The sequence below is a fragment of the Schistocerca nitens genome, chromosome 1 (assembly GCF_023898315.1).
Source record: "Schistocerca nitens isolate TAMUIC-IGC-003100 chromosome 1, iqSchNite1.1, whole genome shotgun sequence".
In the NCBI taxonomy this organism is placed as follows: Eukaryota; Metazoa; Arthropoda; class Insecta; order Orthoptera; family Acrididae; genus Schistocerca; species Schistocerca nitens.
Genome location: NC_064614.1, coordinates 980,788,737 through 980,796,431, shown reverse-complemented (window position 1 = coordinate 980,796,431; position 7,695 = coordinate 980,788,737). Strand labels below are relative to the sequence as shown.

Genomic DNA, 7,695 nt, shown 5'->3' with positions numbered 1-7,695 from the left:
TCTATCAGTGACTATGATGTTGCTGCCATCAACAAAAAAAAAGCCAAAACAATCATCCAAAGGCAAACAGTCTTCCCCCTCTCCGACTCGTCGGCCCTCTCTGACTCATCGGTCCTTTTCAACTGACCGACACTGGGGACGCTCCGTTGATCCCACTGAGTTGATGGACGAAGATCCTCCACCTGTGGATTCCAGTAGCTGTCCTCCTTAGACGGCACGCCCTAAGCAGCTATTGAGGTGTGTGTTTCTTACTCATTCTCCAGTGTTACTAAATTTTATGGCCCTTTTACAATGGAATATCTGTAGCCTTCGGTCTAACAGGGAGGACCTCCAGCTGCTCCTGCGATTGCAATGTCCACTTGTAGTCTGTCTCCAAGAAACCAAGCTACGTCCTAACGACTATTTTGCTCTTTCCCATTTTACCTTGCTACGGATGGACCTTCCCCTTACGGCAGGGATTCCTGCATGTGGTGGTGTCATGCTGCTTCTACAAGATGATGTTTGTCATCGTCCTATCCCCTTGCACACCCACCTGCAAGCAGTTGCTGCCTGTTTTCCTTCTGGAATTTGCCTTTTCCCTCTGTGCCATTTATATCCCTTCGTCTTCTGCTGTCACTAGGGCAGACATGATGCAGCTTGTTGCTCAGCTTCCTCCACCCTTTCTCCTCCTCGGTGACACCAATGCCCATCATCTTCTTCAGGGCTCGCCTGTCACCAGCCTGAGAGGTTCCCTTTTGGCAGATCTTCTTAATCATCTTAATCTTGTGTGCCTTAATACTGGCAAAGCCACGTTTCTCTCTGATTCCATGCACACTTATTCCCATTTAGACCTCTCGATCTGCTCTGCCCAGTTTGCTCGACGTCTCAAGTGGTGTGCTCTTTCCGATACTTACTCGAGTGACCACTTCCCCTGTGAGACTCGCCTGTACCGTCATACCTCGCCGCAGCGGCCCGCTCATCGGAAATTCTCTCTTGCTGACTGGAGGCTATATTCCTCTGTGGCCGTTTTTGACAAACGGCCGTTGCCTAGCTGTGGTGATCAGGTCGAGCACCTTGTGGACGTTATTCTCTCGGCTGCCGAATCTTCTATCCCTCATACTACTAATTCTCCCTGTCGGGTCTTGGTCCCTTGGTGGACTGAGGAGTGCGGCAATGTGATTCGCGCCCGATGATGTGTGCTTCGTGTCTTTCACCGTCGTCCTACGTTAGCGAACTGCATCCACTATAAGCAACTATGTGTGCATTGCCGTCACACTATTAAAGAAGGCAAGAAAGCATGCTGGGTTTCCTTCACAAGCTCGTTCAACAGCTTTACTCTGGTCTCTCTCATTTGGGGTGGCCGCCCCGATTCCTGGTCTGACTGTGGTGGCAAACGTCATAGTCGACCCTGTCGATGTATCCAACGCTTCGGGTCAGTACTTTGTGGAGGTTTCAAGCTCCACCCAGTACCATCCTGCCTTCCTCCCTCGGAAACAGGCAGAGGAGGCTCGTTGCAATCTCCTTTCTCTCTTTGGATCGAGAATGCTACAATACTCCTTTTACTATGAGGGAGCTCGAGTGTGCTCTCTCCTCATCCAGATCTTCTGCTCCTGGGCCTGATACAATCCACGTACTCATGCTACAGAATCTTCCTCCTGTGGGAAAACATTTTCTCCTCGATACCTACAACAGTATTTGGACTGACGGTGTAGTTCCCATGCTTTGGCGTGAAGCTACTGTTGTTTCCCTACCTAAGCCTGGTAAAGATAAATCTCTTCCTTCCAGCTATCATCCAATTTCCCTTACCAGAAGTGTTTGTAAGGTGATGGAACATGATCAACGGTCGATTAGTGTGGTGGCTGGAGTCACACGATCTTCTCACTAATGTTCAGTGTGGGTTTTGAAAGCGCCGCTCAGCGGTTGATCATCTCGTCACCCTGCGGACGTTCATCATGAATACTTTTCTGCGGAACCGACAAACAGTGGCTGTATTTTTTGATTTGGAGAAAGGCTGTGATACCTGTTGACCGACAGGCATTCTATGTACTATGCACACATGGGGCCTCCGCGGTCGTCTTCCCACTTACATCGGGGAATTTTTAACGGACTGAGTTTTCCAGGTACGTGTGGGCTCCTGTTCATCACCCCCCTGCGGGTTCGGGGGTTAGAATAGGCCTGCGGTATCCTGCCTGTCGTAAGAGGCGACTAAAAGGAGTCTCAAATGTTTCGGCCTTATGTGATGGTCCCCTCTCGGGTTTGACCTCCATCTTTCTAAATTATTCCGAAGAGCGAGCCAATTGGGGAAGGACGCCTTACATGGTGCACTGTATCAGTCGTGCATTGAGACCTTTAGCCGGCTTTTTCGTCGTTGCAATGGTGTCCCGCTTGTTTTCCATCTCTTGGGCGGGGATATGTCCCTGGGTGCGATTACCACCCTGCACTCTGCAGTGTTGCTTTTAACTGCGACGACGACCTTGGACATTTTTGCACCTAAGATCCAGCACGGTAGCCAGTCCGTTGTGGTGGGTTCCGCCATGTACCCTGTTGGTTGTAGCCCCCCTGACAACACAGGGATCGCTCTACTGATGCCTGCGCCGTTAACTCCCCACGTATGCCAAGGAGTAGATGCCCATCTCCATGGGGCATCAGGACTCCCAGCAATGGCCATCCTGCCACGTGGCTGTTGCTGCGGCTGGGTGGCGCCCGTGGGGAGGGCCCTTGGTCGGAGTAGGTGGCATCAGGGTGGATGACCCGCAATGAAGCGTGGTACATCATCTCTCGCTGGCGGCCAGCCACCAGCAGTCTCTAAGCGTTCGAAGGCTCATTTTAAAGGTAATGTTTATGACCCCAAATCGTTCCCATCCCTGGCCACACCATGGGAGGAACGAAAGGCATTGAATGAAAGTGAGACGTATTCGCCCAGGTATCTTGTCTGTACCAGAGCTGATGGTGACTCGTTTCTATCCGTGAAGCCTCAGTTCTTTGTAGAGCATTTAGAGGACAAGTTTGGGGAGGTGGAGGGCTTGTCCAAGATGTGATCCGGATCGGTGTTGATAAAAACGGCATCCTCCGCCCAGTCGCGGGCCTTGCTCGCTTGTAATAAGCTGGGGGATGTCTCCGTAACTATCACGCCCCATAAAAGTCTGAATATGGTCCAGGGCATTATCTTCCACAGAGATCTCCTTTTACAGTCCGATGACGAGCTGCGCGCCAACTTGGAGCGACGAGGTGTCCATTTCGTCCGGCGCGTCCACCGGGGCCCGAGGGATCATCAAGTTGCCACCGGTGCCTTCATCTTGGCCTTCGAGGGTGACACGTTACCTGAGAAGGTCAAGGTGATGGTGTACCGTTGTGATGTCAAGCCATATATCCCTTCCCCGATGCGGTGCTTCAAGTGTTGGAAGTTCGGCCATATGTCTTCTCGCTGTGCTTCCGACCTCGTCTGTCGTGATTGCGGTCGACCATCCCATCCTGATCATCCCTGTGCCCCGCCTCCCGTCTGTGTGAACTGTGGTGAGCACCATCCGCCTTGCTCGCCGGACTGTCCGATTCTGCAGAAGGAGTGGAAAATCATGGAAATCAAGACCCTCGACCGCCTGACGTACGCTGAGGTGAAGCGGAAATATGATCGGCTTCATCCAGTGCGTATGACATCTTCTTATGCCGCACTGTCACTCCTGCTACAGTTCCATCAGCTCCAGTCAGCTCTCAAGAGTCGAAGGCCCACACCTGCCCCCTTGATGGTGGGGGGCACTCAACTCCCTGTTGCTCCTGCTCCATCTACCTCAAGAGCAACGCCCCCCCCCCCCCCCCCAACCATCGGGGACATCAGTTCCCCCTTCCCAGCCGGAGAAGCGTAAGACTTCTTCGGCTCCTCTCGCTAGGAAGGGGTCCCTTGGGGACCTCCTCTCGCAAGTTCCGACCGGTACCAAAGCCGACAGCCGCAAGTGGCTCAAACAACCGCCGGTCCCTGGTCGTCGGGATACACGGTCGTCGTCTGTCCCTGAGACTGACCCAGTGACGCCCTCCCAGCCTGAACCACCGAAGGCACAGCGAGAGAAGCAGAAGAAGAAGAAGAAGAAGAAGAAGAAGAAGAAGAAGGAGAAGAAAGTCCCCAAGGCTCACGACATTGCGGTGGCACCCATCCCACCGCTTCCTACAAGCTCTGCGTCAGAGGATGAGGTGGAGATTCTGGCGTCCGCTGAGGACCTGGATCTCGCCAGACCCTCGGACGCAATGGATGGCTGTTGTACAGGTGGTGACTCAGTAGCAGCAGGGGCCCTGGAGGCGTAATCTGCCTCCCCAGTCCCTTCACGCCTTTCCCATCCATGGCCAATACCATCCTCCAGTGGCACTGCAGCGGTTTCTTCCACCATATAGCTCCCCCCAGGGGGTCCACAACTCTTTTGTGGACACGTGCGTAGCGAGCACGGGACCCCGAGCTAATGTGGCCCTCCTTCCTTTCCGGGCTGCATACCTTCCCTTTCCGCCCGTTCTACCTCACCACTTTCGCCTGCTCACTCTATGGCTCACTCTTCGTCGGGTTCTGCTAAATCTCGAGCCCAAAAGTCAGACACCAAGACTTCGAAAAAAGAGCATACTCGTGAAGAGTTTTTACGTGCCGCAACTTCCCAACCATCGGTTCCTCCTTCATCTAAACATCATACTTCCAAGAAGGCTACAAAGAAACCCAGTTCCTCTCCTTCTCCGCCAAGGCGTGTCCCATCTACAGCACCACCTGGCGGAAATCGCCCTCGGCCGTCTTCTGTGTCGCCGAGGCGCACTGCTGGTGGCCGGTCAACCGGCAGATCGCTGGTGGCAGGAGCTGCTCCTGACCAACCTATGGATCAGGATCTTCTGCCTTCGGCTGAATGCCATTCCGTGCTGTCGGTCGCAAGCTCTGAGCAGTCGTTGAGTTGACTGCACCCTTTGTCACATTCCTCCATTTTCTGTTCACCCTATGTCCATTATCCACTGGAATATCCGCGGTATTCGAGCCAATCGGGATGAATTGTCGATCCTCTTACAGTCCTACTCGCCGGTCATCTGTCTTCAGGAAACAAAGCTGCGTCCCCATGACCGCTTTGTTCTCCCTTATTTTCAGTCCGTCCGATATGATCTCCCCTCTGTTGAAGGCATTCCAGCACATGGAGGACTCATGATTCTTCTCCATGAAACTCTCCATTATTACCCAATCCATTTAAACACTTCCTTCCAAGCTGTCGCCGTCCGTCTTTCCCTTTCCGGATACACGTTCTCTCTTTGTACTGTATACATTCCATCGTCCACACCAATGGCACGAGCTGATCTCCTTCATCTTCTTGGTCAGCTTCCACCGCCCTATTTGCTGGTTGGGGACTTCAAAGTCCACCACCCGCTTTGGGGATCTCCACATCCTTGTCCACGTGGCTCACTTTTGCTAGACGTCTTCCTCCAAGCAGATCTAGTTTGCCTCAACACTGGGGTCCCTACATTTTTATCTGCCTCCACGACAAATTTACCTCATTTGGACCTTGCGGTCGGTACTGTTCCGCTAGCTCGGCGCTTCGAATGGTTCGCCCTTGATGATACACACTCAAGTGACCACTTTCCATGTGTCCTTAGACTGCAGCCTCAACTGCCATACATGCGCCCGCGACGCTGGAAGTTTGCCCAAGCTGATAGGACACTTTTTTCGTCTCTAGCGACATTCGATGACCGTCACTTTCCCAGCGTCGACGATGAGGTCACCCTTATTACCGACGTTATTCTTACAGCTGCGGAACATTCAATACCACGCACCTCCGAATTGCCCCGGCGCCCCCCAGTTCCTTGGTGGAACGAGGCATGCCGTGATGCAAAACGTGAGCGGCGATGTGCTCTCCGCGTTTTCCGCCACCATCCTACTTTGGCCAACTGTATCCCCTGTAAGCAGTTCCGTGCGAGATGCCGTCGTGTCATCCGCGATAGCAAGAAGGCAAGCTGGAAATTCTTTATTAGCTCATTTAACAGCTTCACTCCCTCCTCGGAAGTTTGGAGTCGGCTTCGACGGTTCTCAGGTGCGCCTACTTTCTCCCCGGTCTCTGGGCTCACTGTTGCACATGATACATTCGTGGACCCCGTCGCAATTTCTAACTCGTTGGGTCAGCACTTTGCTGAGATTTCGAGCTCTTCAAATTACCCGCCAGCGTTTCTCCCGAAGAAACGTGCAGCGGAAGTGCGACCTCTTGCTTTCTCCTCTCAAAATCGCGAAAGCTACAATACTGTTTTCTCCATGCGGGAACTCCAACATGCACTCTCTTCTTCTCGCTCCTCCGCCCCAGGACCGGATGGTATCCACGTCCAAATGTTGCTGCATTTATCAACCCATAGTCTGCATTACCTCCTTCGCCTTTATAATCGAATTTGGACCGACAGTACTTTTCCCAGACGATGGCGGGAAGCTATCGTCGTTCCTGTTCCGAAACCTGGAAAGGACAAACATCTCCCCTCTAGCTATCGCCCCATTTCTCTCACGAGTAGTGTCTGTAAGGTTTTGGAGCGTATGGTGAATTACCTTTTAACGTGGTGGCTGGAATCCCGCAGTCTTTTAACACCTGCCCAATGCGGATTCCGAAAGCATCGTTCTGCAGTTGACCATCTTGTTGCTCTCTCCACTTATATCATGAACAATTTTCTCCGGAAACGCCAAACAGTAGCAATATTTTTTGATCTGGAGAGAGCATACGATACCTGTTGGAGGACAGGCATCCTCCGCACACTGTTCTCTTGGGGCTTTCGAGGTCGGCTACCCCTTTTTCTTCGCAAATTTATGGCAGAGCGCACATTTAGGGTGCGGGCGAACACTACTCTCTCCCGTACTTTCTCCCAAGAAAACGGGGTACCCCAGGGCTCCATGCTGAGTGTTGTACTGTTTGCCATTGCCATCAATCCAATTATGGATTGTCTCCTTCCTGATGTCTCGGGCTCCCTCTTTGTGGACGATTTTGCGATCTACTACAGCTCTCAACGGACCAGCCTTCTTGAACGACGTCTTCAAGGATGTCTCGATCGCCTCCACTCTTGGAGCATCGGAACCGGCTTCCGTTTCTCTCCCAGTAAGACCATTTGTGTTAATTTTTGGCGACGTAAGGAGTTTCTTCCGCCCTCCTTACATCTAGGTCCTGTCAACCTTCAGTTTTCAGACGTCGCTAAATTCTTGGGTCTTGTGTTTGACAGAAAACTGTGCTGGTCCTCCCACGTTTCCTATCTTTCGGCTCGCTGTCTGCGATCCCTTAACACCCTCCGTGTCCTGAATGGTACCTCCTGGGGAGCGGACCGAGTGGTCCCTCTCCGCCTCTATCGCGCCTTAGTGCGCTCGAAATTGGATTATGGAAGCGTAATCTACTCCTCTGCTCGGCCGTCTATTATTCGGCGTCTCGACTCTATCCACCACCGTGGATTACGTTTAGTGTCTGGAGCTTTTTACACTAGCCCTGTGGAAAGTCTTTATGCTGAGACTGCTGAACCTCCGCTGTCCAATCGGCGAGCAGTCCTTCTGAGTCGTTATGCTAGCCATCTGTCTTCCATGCCTGCTAATCCAGCCCATGACCTTTTTTTCGACGCCTCCTTTGATGTAGGGTATGCAGGCCGCTCCTCCTCCCTACTACCCCCGGGAGTCCGCTTCCGTCGACTGCTCCATTCTCTTTCCTTCCGCTTTCCTAAAACCTTCTTGACAACTTGGGGTACAGCACCGCC

At 52.6% G+C, this 7,695-nt stretch overlaps 1 protein-coding gene across 1 annotated transcript in view; it reads left to right on the top strand.

The window, feature by feature from the left end:
• LOC126195148 (nuclear pore complex protein Nup107) overlaps nucleotides 1-7,695 on the top strand; it is a 236,670-nt gene that overhangs the window by 38,467 nt on the left and 190,508 nt on the right. The window lies entirely within an intron of this gene.